Consider the following 13,233-nt stretch of genomic DNA (forward strand, 5'->3'; position numbering starts at 1 on the left):
CCGCGGCCTGCCTACCTCTTTCCCCCCCTTTCTCTCTTCAGTGCGGCCCAGCGCCAGCTCCCGACCTAGCAACCACGTGCGCGCCCCTTCCCTCCTCACAGCAGCCGCTGGCAAGGCGGCCCCGCACTCCGTGACACTGCCGGGTGAGGCCCAGTGGTCAGGGCCGTCTTCCACCTCGTGTCCGAGCAGGACACGAGCCGAACCGCAACCTCCGCGCGCGTTTTCGCGCGAGCAATCCCTTCTCCGCCCAACTCTACCCCTTTATATACCCGCCCCGCTGCCCCGCAATCCCCTATCTCCACCCAGCGCCAGCCGCCGCATCAAAGCTCGCCAAAATCGCCGCCGAGATCCAAGCCGCAGCCATCTCGCCACCGCAGTGCGTTCCAACCTCCGTGAGCGTCTTGTCGGGCTTCGTCTTCGTCGTGCGAAGTCGCCGTGACCTTCCTTTCGCGCTCTACTACTCTGTACTCCTCGCTAACCCGCGCCGGACTTCTTTTTAGGGCCGTCATCCGCCGATCGTCGTCGCGAGCCCTAGCTAGCCTTCCTTCGTCGCGGATTTTGCTTTAGGTGAGTTCGCATCGAGTTCCCGAGCAACCTCGTGCCTTTATCTTGTGCTCTACCACACGGAGTCGCCGGATTGGCCAAGTCTGGCCATGCCCAGCCATGGTGCCGCCGCGGCCGAACCAACTCCGGCCGGCCGACTCGATTCCCCCCTGCGATCTAATCTTGGCCTTTGATTCGAGATCTAACGGCCACGGTGGAAGGATACCCCTTCGGCTGTGAAATTTTGCAGAAAACCCCCCGAACTTTTTAATGTATAAACCCGCCCTCCTTTGCGCTTTCTCCGAATACGTTTTCCAAATTCGAAAGCGTATTTTTGACTGCGCAGTTCAAAAACTGTTTTCTCAGATTTACAGTTTTGCCATTGATCTTATTTAACTCATAAAAACTCCGTTTTAACTCCGATTTGATCCGTTCAAATTGCGTTAGATTCGTTTTCGTGTAATCTATAGATTAGTGGTACTGTTATACAAGTTTTCAACTTTTACAATCTGAGTTTAGATTTAATCTATTATTTTATTACAACCAATCTTATTTAGATCATAACTTCTTCGTTTTAGATCCGATTTTTGTGAACTTTACGTCTGTGTGATCGTAGAACGATGTAGATTCGTTTTATAAAGTTTTTATCTTTATTTATTACTGTTGGTGTACTGTTCTAATAATAGGCTTGTTTGCTTTGTATGATTGTCCGTGGATGATTGTTGTTGATGTGGTGGTTACGTATAGACGGTGAGCAGTTCGTGGGTGATCAAGAGTACTACTACGAGCAGGATCAGCAGGACCAGTGTGATCAAGGCAAGTATAGCATGGGATCATCCTTGTTTCCTAATAACTTTAATCACACAATTCATATTGCATGTGTCTCCTTGATAAGGATTTCCTAGTATTGATCTTATACCTTGTCACCTATGGTTTTGCATTGGGTAGCTTATGCTAGTGCTCCACTAAACCATGATCTTGTAATTTGATTAAAGGATTATGCAATAAACAGTAAAAGATGACTTTTTAGCAACTTTGGATAAGAGGGCTAGAGCATTGGGCTATCTTGTGGTGCTCTAGTTTCTCTCCATAAGGACTTATCTGTATCTGACCATCCGGGACATACAGTACAACTGTGAGGGCTACATGGCTCTGGCTTTAGCTCAGTATGAGGACCTTTTCTAGCTTGTTAGTGTTTACCCTTGTGGCGCAAATGGGGGATAGCAGACCGTGGATTCCTGCAGGTGAGTCACACGGACTGACTAACGAAACCTAGCGGCCCTAACTTGTTAGACAAACCTTTGAAAGGCTTCATAGTGAACCCTGCCGGTCTTCCTTGGGAGTGGGCTAAGGGGCTGATCACCTCGGGTGAAAGGGTAAATCACGACTCACAGTGAAAGTGTACAACCTCTGCAGAGTGTAAAACTGATATATCAGCCGTGCTCACGGTCACGAGCGGCCTTGGACCAATACAGAATAAATAACCACTAATGGCAAATCATTAAATGTTATTGTTGTTAATATGTTATTTATGCTATTCTTTATTCACTTTACTTGATCATGAGTTTATTATGGGTCTTGACAACTTGATGCTACTCCTATGCTAAAATTGTGACAACTAAAAGCTACATGCAGTTGAACCAGTGTCTAACCTTTGAGCCTCATGAACCCCATGTTACAATTGTTAAGTACGAGATGTACTTACACTTGTTTAATTTCTTTATTTGGATAAAAATCTCGGATGGGTAACAGATGGCATGGGTAATGACTACTACCAGTACTTCCTTGAGGATTTCTAGTCTTGTGGTCAACCAGTTGACGTGCTTGTGTGATGGAGCTTCCATGCAAGAGTTATCTTTTATTTCCGCTTTATTTGTGTAAAGACTCTGAGTTATATTGTTATGTAATAAACACTTGTGATGATACTCCCTATAATTTGTCGACTTATGTGTGATTGATCTCTGGGCACACATAAGGTTTTGCATTCAATTTTATCCTTAAAATTGGGTGTGACACAAACCTTATTAGAGTAGGGTGAGAGAGAAGGCAATATCACTATGCCTCATACCACAAATACTACATACTTTGAGAGAAGGCGTATATCATCACTGCCTTGGTAAGGATCCAGAAATACAACAAAAGAGAGATTTGAGAGAGTCATACAAGGAATCTCTGAGTTTTATTTGAAAATCTGCAAAAACTCTAGAGCTATAGCTGATCAAGAATACGAGACATGGCGCTTGACTTGACCGTTCTATCTTTTAACTGCTCGAGACACAAGTGACGGTTGCAAGCCCCATGGTGAAAGGTAAAATGAGCATGAAACCACTGCAAAAACTCTTGAGTCCATCCTTGCTCAGGGACGAGCAAGAGGTAAGCTTGGGGGAGTTGTTGACGATCCTTAAGTACCAAATATAATCAGCAAATAAACAAAGAAAAGGATCCAAATACAACCAACACCTAAACTTAGGGTTTTATTTGACAGAATTCCACGAGTTTTGGTGTTTGTCTATTTCTGCAGGGGGTTATCAGGAAATATGGAGGAAAGGCCCACATGTCGGGTTTACATAGAGATATGAACATGCCTCGCAATTTTCTATCATCTAGAAGACTCCAGAAGCCACGGGAACGAACGGGAGGCTGAGTGGGCTCGGGGGCAGGGTGCCCGCCCTCCCCCTTGGGCGCCCACACTGTCCCAGAGTCCAATCAGGACTCGCTTCGGGGATTATGCTCCACTGACCTAAAGGATCAAGAATAACCATTCAATCAATGTTGGTTTGATCCGACGGCCTAGATTCACTTGAGGGGACTATATAAGTAGACCCCCTGGCCCTTGGAGGAGGCACCCCTTGATCCCTATTCATTATTCATAGATAGAGCAAAAGCTAGGGTGTGGAGATGAGAGCTCTCCTCTCATCTCTAAACTAGAGTTGATCTAGATAGTAGCGAGATGGAGAGCGAGGTAGGATTGGAGGAGAGGCCGGCCTGTCGGTTCTTCCTCCGGTTGTACTTCGCCATGATCAAGCTCTAATCAAGCTTGCTCATGGGATGACTCTGGTAATCTACTTCTAATTCATTATGCAATTACTAATCATGTATGTTCTGGTTCACAACTCTTTTGAGTACTTCTAATCTATAGGACCCTATATGGTTAGAGTTGTAGTATAGGTGTAAGCGTGGTGCTTAGACCTAGATTACTTGTGGATATCCCCTGTCTAGCTGGATCGTGTGGTAGGCCGCGTAGGTGACAGTTACGTTGGTCTCCTGTAGTCCACCTCCTGTTAGCAGGACGGGTAGGGTTTATCGGCCTATGGATAAGCATCCTTTGTGGTGTATTCTTATCATGTGGTTCATCCTAGACATAGACATACCCCTTTGAAGTAGAGAAACCATAGTTATCCTCTCTATTCTGCTACCATCGCCCGTATACTAGATTGCTCAACTCTCTATTCCCCTATTATTACCCATTGTTATCTTACCTTTAATATTGTTCTTATTCAATTCTACCATCTTTTCTATTTACACTTATCTATCTATCTTGGTTAAGTTAGAGCGTAGTTGGTTCTCCTGTTTCCCTGTGGATACGATAAAACCTTTAACCGGGTAAAAGCTACAACGGTATCCGTGCGCTTGCGGATTTATCTGTGTGCGTATAAATACCATAGTACACTCTAGTGCCATGCTGGGGATGACAACCTGGTATTCAAGTGGTGTTAGCAAGTGTCAACAATAGTGCTAGGACATAAAGTGTCCGAACATTGTATATATGTGGACAAAGCAAAGATTGAAGTTATTGAAAAACTTCCACCTCCCACGAATGTGAAAAGAATCCGTAGCTTTTTGGGACATGTAGGGTTCTATAGACGCTTTATCAAGAACTTCTCTCAAATTGCTAGACCCCTAACTAGTCTCCTAGCTAAGGATGCACCTTTCATCTTTAGTGATGAGTGTCATGAATCTTTTCAAACTCTTAAGAGAGCACTCATCTCAGCCCCAATTATCCAACCACCTGATTGGAATCTTCCTTTTGAGATCATGTGTGATGCTAGCGATTTTGTGGTTGGTGCCGTTTTAGGACAAACCAAGGATAAAAAGCATTATGCCATATCCTATGCTAGCAAAACCTTATCTGGACCACAGCTCAATTACACTACAACTAAAAAAGAGCTTTTGGTTGTTGTCTTTGCTATAGACAAGTTTAGATCTTACTTAGTGGGAGCAAAGATAGTCATCTATTCAGACCATGCTGCTCTCAAGTATATCCTCACTAAGAAAGATGCTAAGCCTCATCTAATTCGATGGATTCTTCTACTCCAAGACTTTGACATAGAAATCTGAGATAGGAAGGGAGTAGAGAATTCCGTAGCCGACCACTTGTCTAGGCTTCAATATAAGGAAACACATGATGAGCTTCCCATAAATGACTACCTAAGGGATGACACCCTGCTTAAGATAACACATGCAGATCCATGGTACGCAGACATCGTAAACTTTATAGTAAAAGGCTATGTCCCACCTGGTACAAACAAAAGAAAGTTGCTTCACGATAGTTGTTTCCACCTTTGGGATGAGCCATATCTTTTCCGAGTCTGTGCTGATGGACTCTTGAGAAGGTGTGTTCCTATGGCTGAGGCTACTCAAATTATGGAAAGATGTCATGCCTCGCCATATGGAGGACACTATGGAGCATTCCGGACACATGCTAAAATTTGGCAAAGTGGCTTTTTCTGGCCAACGATGTATGAAGATACAAAGGATTTTGTCAGGAGATGCCACCGATGTCAAAAACATGGGAATATCAACTCACAAAATGAAATGCCTCTCACAAATAATCTTCAAGTAGAACTTTTCGATGTATGGGGCATTGATTTCATGGGGCCATTCCCTATGTCCGGGAATTGCGAGTATATCTTAGTAGTTGTGGACTACGTGTCCAAATGGGTAGAAGCCCTACCTTGTCGATCAGCTGATTCAAAACATGCCAAGAGAATGTTCCATGAAGTAATCTTTCCTCGCTTTGGTATACCCCGGATAGTTATAAGCGATGGAGGTTCCCACTTCATCGACAAAATCTTCTGGAAGTACCTAGCCAATCATGGAGTTCGACACAACGTCGCAACAACATACCATCCTCGGACTAGCGGTCAAGCCGAAACATCTAACGAACAAATCAAAAATATTTTACAAAAGACCGTAGATGAGATGGGTAAGGGGTGGAAGGACAAACTTCCTAATGCACTTTGGGCATATAGAACTGCATTCAAAACACCCATAGGCATGTCACCTTATCAACTTGTATATGGAAAAACTTGTCATTTGCCTATGGAAGTAGAGTTTAAGGCTCATTGGGCACTCAAGAAATGGAACATGGATCTCCATCTCGCTAGCGAGAATCGTCTGATGCAACTATCTGAGCTAGAAGAATGGAGAGAGAAAGCCTACCACAATTCAAGGATCTATAAAGAGAGAACAAAACGATGGCATGATAAGAGAATCAAGCACAAGGAGTTTAAGCCTGGAAATAAGGTTCTACTATTCAATTCAAGAGTTAAGCTCTTTGGGCATGGTAAGCTACGAAGTAAGTGGGATAGACCATACAAGGTTATTGACACTTCAACTCATGGAGCCATTACCATCCAAGACGACATAGGTAACACTTTTAAGGTAAATGGTCAACGCTTGAAAATTTATCTTGAGCCACAAAACAACCTGGTAGAGGAACTTGATGTGATTGAGTTCATAGAATTCTCACATTAAGCTCTCATAAGCTCTAGACAATTACCTAACCCTTAACATGTTCCACGAGTTTTGTTGTCTATTTAGGTTGTGCAGGATTTTGAGGCTTAAGAAGAGTGAGACCAAACATGCAGGCCACAAGAGTGAATGACTATGTCAACATCTAGCTTGGGGGAGGCACCCCCACGTGTATCTAGATAAGTATTACTTTTCTTTCTTGGTTTTATTTACTAGTATTCGGAAATAAATAAAAAATGCATAACCATGAAACCAAATAAAGTTTTTCTTTTGAGTAATATACAATAGTTTTGTGTAATCCTAAGTTTTAAATAAAATAAAAAGAAAGTTTGATCCAAGTCTAGGTAATTGACAAACATGATATGAGAAGGTCTGAGCTACTATTTAACTTGTTCCAAGTTTCGCTAGAGTTCTGGAGATTTTATCTTTTGAAAATTCAAAAAAAATGATGAGATCCTGTTTGACATAATACCTAGAGTCTTATAAGATATAAATATTAAAACTGTGGGCACTTGCTTTGTTCAAGCCATTGTTAATTCTTGTAGTTTTGGTTGAGAGAATTATCATGCTCCAAAGATAAAGATCTTTTTGTTTTAAAAATATAAAAGATTCACTCTTCTGAAGTATTATTGCGTTAGAGGCATGGGACTATGTAAAAATTTGATTCAAAAAAAAGAGTGAGACGAGAGGTAAAAATGGACAAGTGTCCGAAGTAGAATTAGGGGTACAAAGATACCCACCTGAGTGGAAAAAATGGACACATGTCCGATAGTAGAATTAGGGGTACTTGGTGCCCACTTGAAAAAAAGAGAAGAAAAAAAAAGAAAGAGAGACTGAAAAAAAAGAAAGAAAAAAAATGATAGCCCATGGTCCCTCTAATAAGCAATATGCCAGTAAGAGATGACAAACTTTTCAAAAATGTCAAAGGTCTTGATCTAGGAGTATGACACTCCTCTCCCTTGCTCTGAGCATTGACATAGCAAAATGCAAAGTAAGTATGCTAAAACTTTTAAAGCTCTACTTATATATCTTTCGAGAAGAAGGCAAATGCCTCAGTTTTATTTTGGAAACTTACAAAAAAAACTCCAGAACAAAGGTAAGACAGAAGAACTTGAGACATAGTGCTTGACTTGATCGTTCTGTTTTTCAATCACTTAAGACCTTAGTGATAACTTAAAACCCTGTAGTAAGAGGCATGAAAGTAACCCTTGTTTTCTTGCTGATTTTAGCTTTGCTCAGGCACGAGCAAAGGTTAAGCTTGGGGGAGCTTGTTGACGGTCCTTAATGCTCACATTTAACCATCAATTAATCATGGAAAAGGATCCAAATGCAACCAACACCTAGACTTAGGGTTTTATCTGACAGAATTCCACGAGTTTTGGTGTTTGTCTATTTCTACAGGGGGTTATCAAGAAATATGGAGGAAAGGCCCACACGTCGTGTTTACATAGAGATATTAACGTGCCGCGCAATTTTCTATCATCTAGAAGATTCCAGAAGCCACGGGAACGAAGCGGAGGCAGAACGGGGCCTGGCCCATGGCGCCTGCCCTAGAGACCAGGGCGCCCGCCCTCCTGTAGTGTCCAATCAGGGTCAACTTCGCGGATCGTGCTCCACCGACCTAATGGATCAAGGATAACCGTTCAATCAATGTCGGTTTGATCCGACGGCTCAGATTCACTTGAGGGGACTATATAAGCAGACCCCCAGGCCCCTAGAGAGCATACCTCTTCTACAGAATCAAAGCTAGGGTTTCAATTATTCATCCAAGTAGAGAGGATCCCTCTAGTTCATCTAGTTCTAGTTCTAGTTCTCTAGTTCTAGTTCTAGTTAGTTCTAGTTGTATCTAGAAAATAGGGAGAGAGAAGAGGAGAGCGGAGGAGGAGGAGCCGGATCTGTCGGATCTTCCTCAACATTGTACTTTTGCAGCAACTGGTGAAAATCGATACTCAGGAATACTCCTGGGTGAAAGCTACATCAGTATCCGTGCGCTTGCGGATTTTTCTGTTTGCATTTAAAATACCCAACAAAGGGGACACTTTTTGGATATCTCTATTTTCAAAATTGCATCAAATTTTACATTGAAACTTTGAAAACTCCAAGAACCAAAGTTGTACATATAGTACATATAGACAAGATCTACAACTTTTCTTTTTGGCTCAGCCTCAAATTTTTCTTAGATTTTGAATTACACAAAAAGGGGTAAAAGGGAATTTTGGAATTTAGGGTTTTTCAAAACATATTGTTTAGCAACTTTGGTGAATTAATTAGAGGCAAACATGGATCAAACATACCATCTATTTGCATAGTAACATGGAGCAATTAGCCTACCAAGCAATGCAACAAAAGTTGGGCAAATTTTATTTGTGAAATTTTATTTGATAAATTCTCCAAAATTGAATTTATTAACTGAGTTTGATGGACTTAACCATGAAAATGATTAAGTGTGTAATCAGCATTAATTCAATTTTTAGATCTCAAATTCAACATATCTGATTTAGAAACATCACCATGTTTTGATTCTACAACACAAAGCACACTTTATACTACAAAGTTTATATTCACAAAATTTTAATTATTTAAGGAAAATTGCAGATGAAAATTCACACAAAACCCTTAAACACTATTATTGATAACATTTCATGTAACTTATAAAACACCACATATGAAACATATAGAAACTATATATAGAACATGATGTGCATTTAGGACATGACACATGACACTTATGCTTGATGATGCTCATGATCAAGTTTGACTTAGCACTATAACTTCTAGGATGTTACAATCATCTGCCCTTAAAGAAATCTTGTCCCAAGATTTCCAGGGTACTAAAACGTGCAGGGTTAAGTAATGGAAAAGGAAATTTATCAAGAGCATTAATTTCTAAGATGTTCATGAAACAATAAAGATTGGTCTGAGAATTACAACTAAGATCAACAGAAAGTTGTAATCAACAAGGGTTTTAGAGAATTCATAAGAAGATATGAATCTCTGAATGAGCTTCCAAGGAGATCAAAAGCATATTAACAGTAGACTATAGTGGAGCATGACCAGAGACCCTAATGTTTAACGAGCACCTTGCAACATTTCCTTATGGCTATAATTCCATAGGAGACTACAAGATTCGACACTACAATGTGATCATGGATCATGGTACCTACTATAGAGTAAAATTTTAATAGCTTATTTCAACCAACCTATGTTGGTTATCCAAGTCAAGGGAATTGTATGTGGCAGGGTATGAGTAACCAAGGTACGACACATGCATGGATTGAGAAGTCAAAGAGTAATCCTAGGTCTTAATATTTGAGTTGGTAATCTATCAACATGCATCCAATAGTATCCCCAAGGATAGGAACTTTATGGAGCAAAGATAATCAAAAGGACAATTAATTGATAAAACCTGGTACATGATGAGATTTATCGAGTAGAACAACTATAAGGTAGAATAGCTATCCTAGAAAAAAAGGGGAATCTATAGCATCCTTTTATGTTTATCTTGAGGTGGATGACATGATGTATGCTTGCCTTGTATGCCTTGACAATGTAGTCAAGATATATCTACCTATTTAAGGCAATATTTTGTACACTATATTCATCTTGGTCTCGATAGTATGTTGATAGACATTGGGCACAGTTTTATCAGGAAGTTTGACTCTTCACGTGACTTGTTGAAGGAGAGTTGAAATCTTTTTACTTGAGTTACTAGAAAGTCTTCATAGAACTTTGGATAACAAGCATAAGAAAAGTTAAGGAGCACTTTTAAGTTGTTATCCTCAAAAACTTCTAATGTATAAGTTCCTTTTGAAGTTTTCATAAGTAATGTTGTAGTAGATCCATGTATGAGCTTTGATACCACTCTGTGGCAGAACCACCCTAATTATATGGACCACATGTACCTGTCATTGTCCTTGAGACCTCTGACTACTGCACATGAGGGTCATATAACCCGATGTGAGGTGTCCTCGGAGAACCCTGAATCTTCCACATTTTACAACTCATACAGGATCAACATGGAGTTACCACAACATTACCACCTTTGTTACAAAAATAACTTACATCGGAGTGTGAAAGATTTATAATATGAGTTTACAAAATATGATGGAGTATCAACTTAACTAAGTTCCAAAAGGTGTGTAGAGTAGTAGAAGCAACTTAGACGAAGCATCTAAGGTAGAAGAGATGGACAAATCATGTCACGCCCACTGACATGACTTCCATTAGAAGCTAAAATCAGAACCTACAATAGAAGTTAACAAACCCTAAGTACAAAAGTACTCTGCAAGACTTACCTAGCGGAAAAAGAGGAGAAAACTTAAGGATAGAGGCCTAAGGTGTACAAGGTGAGGTTTAGCAAGAGTCAACAATTCTTTTGCATAAAAGCTTACTAATAGTGGATCCTTACTTTCAATGTTTAGATCCTTTTAAGTGGTTATTTACATGGACAAGTTCAAGGATACCCTATAGATGTCACTCTGTACAGACAGGTTTGAAAACTTCCATTATCTACTAGAAGTGTTATATACACTTCGAACGGTCATAGTTTCATGTCACTAGCATCTATGTGATTTGAACCTAGACCTAGCATTACACAACCCCCTTATCATTTTTGTTAGATAAGTTCTCCTTGTTAGCTATGATGAGGGTTAGGGGATTGAGTCTCCATAATCGAGGAGCAATGATGATTCGAACCGCTTAACCAATCTAGTTGGAGTTCCTTACCACATGACATATGTAGAACCAAATCTTGCATATGTCAACCCAAATCCTGGGTCCTCCAGGACAAAATTGGGTCTGCACCACCCGAGAGCATAGTACTCCACCATCTAGCCCATTGCCAGGAGTGTACATACTACTCTTGCATTGCCACAATGAACGGTCCTTAACCGACATAGTTGGAGACACTACTTTGGGACTCCTTTCCCAATAAAGTTAGTCAATAGAACTCAAGTTAAAACATAATTGACATCAAAGTTATTCCACAACAACCCTTCAAACTTTTATATTTGAAAACCTACCTACTAAGCAAGGCTAAGCATCACTACTCATTTTAAATCAAATAGATAGCAAGGATGATAAAACAAGGAACAAGGTTGGTGGTGCAACAAGTAGGTTGACATTCAACTCCTAAATACGTAATGCAACATTTTAGACTCATAAGTAATAAAATATTTGAAACATTCAAGGAAGGGTTAATGCATCCAGGGCTTGTCTGTGTTGCTTAGAAGGTGAGTTCTACAAAGAGACCTTAGATGTCAGATTTGGCATCAAATCTACAGATGGACGACATCAGCACCATTGATGGATGACCTTCGTTAACACCGCTGGTGGATGACACCATTCCGAAGATTGATCAACACCAATCGCTTCACACTTGTTCAACACAAATCTTCTCACTCTCGTATGCACTACACGTAAAGAATGATGCCTTGCTTAATACGATGAAGTGCATGCCATGATGCTTGATGCATGATGAATGACATACACATGCTTTAAAGAGATAAAACTAGTTAAAAAGTTGAGTACAACTTTCCTTCACTGTATAGTTGCAAGTACTTAACACAAATCATGTAAACATGGTTATCACATCAAACATGGCAATGACAAGATCACATCACATAGACTTAAGTATAATTAGGCAAGGTATATAACTAAGCACTACATAAATCTATCATACTTGGTCAATAAAGCTTCTCAAATCTAATATATACAACCACTTCACACAAACATGAATCATTATTAGCTAATGACTTACTTAACATTAAACATAGAATTATAAGAGAGCTTAGGAATACAAGGTTAACATCAAATAAGTCTTAAGCACATAAACCATGCTATCATCATTTAAGTAAAGACTAGCTAAAACAATCAACTCTTTTTGCACACATAACTAGGACAACAATTTTATTCAACCATAATCAGAGATCCAAGCATCCAACAAAGGTGATCTTATACTTTCTGGAAATCTTAGATAATTATCTATAACCTTGTTATTATCTTCAAGAACTGATTTTACAGTTAAAAGGGCCAAACAGCATGAAACAATTCTGTCCAAACATTAGACAAAATCAGACATTACGCTTTAAGCATCTATAACTAGAGTTCTGGATCACCAAAAGTCATGATCCATAACATTTTGGAAAGCTTATGAAAAGAACTAAAACTTTCTAGTTGTAACTAAAAGGTGATTCCCAGATTCACTAGGACATAAAGCTTCATCAATCAGATCTTTACAGAAAGTAAATAGGATTTGATGAACTTATAAAGTCTATAACTCATAATCTAGCAGGCCTAAAATCATGAAATTCTAGGACCACCAAGATATGTAAATTTTATACAAAGTTTGTATTCAATACTTTTACACAGAAGCTCATTCACATTTCATAAATAATTGTATAACTAAAACTATACATGCATTTCCTCATAAACATATGTTCACTTATTTAGTTAGCATGGGAGCACACACATAAGCTGTATACAGAGTAATAAACATGACCATACCATATTTAGCTTATACTAACATGCAACAAAAGCATCACAAGACATTCCATCTATTTACTACTAAGCTTTCATTAGCTTTTATATATATATATATATATATATATATATATATATATATATATATATATATATATATATATATATATATATATATATATATATATATATATATATATATATATATATATATATATATATATATATATATATATATATATATATATATATATATATATATATATATATATATATAAATATAAAAATATAAAGAAAAAGAGAAAGAAAGAGAAAGAGTGTGTATGTAAGAATAAAAAAAAAAATAAATTTATAAATATATATATATATATATATATATATAGATATATATATATATATATATATATATATATATATATATATATATATATATATATATTTATATATAAATATATA

This window comes from Sorghum bicolor, chromosome 7 (genome assembly GCF_000003195.3).
Source record: "Sorghum bicolor cultivar BTx623 chromosome 7, Sorghum_bicolor_NCBIv3, whole genome shotgun sequence".
In the NCBI taxonomy this organism is placed as follows: Eukaryota; Viridiplantae; Streptophyta; class Magnoliopsida; order Poales; family Poaceae; genus Sorghum; species Sorghum bicolor.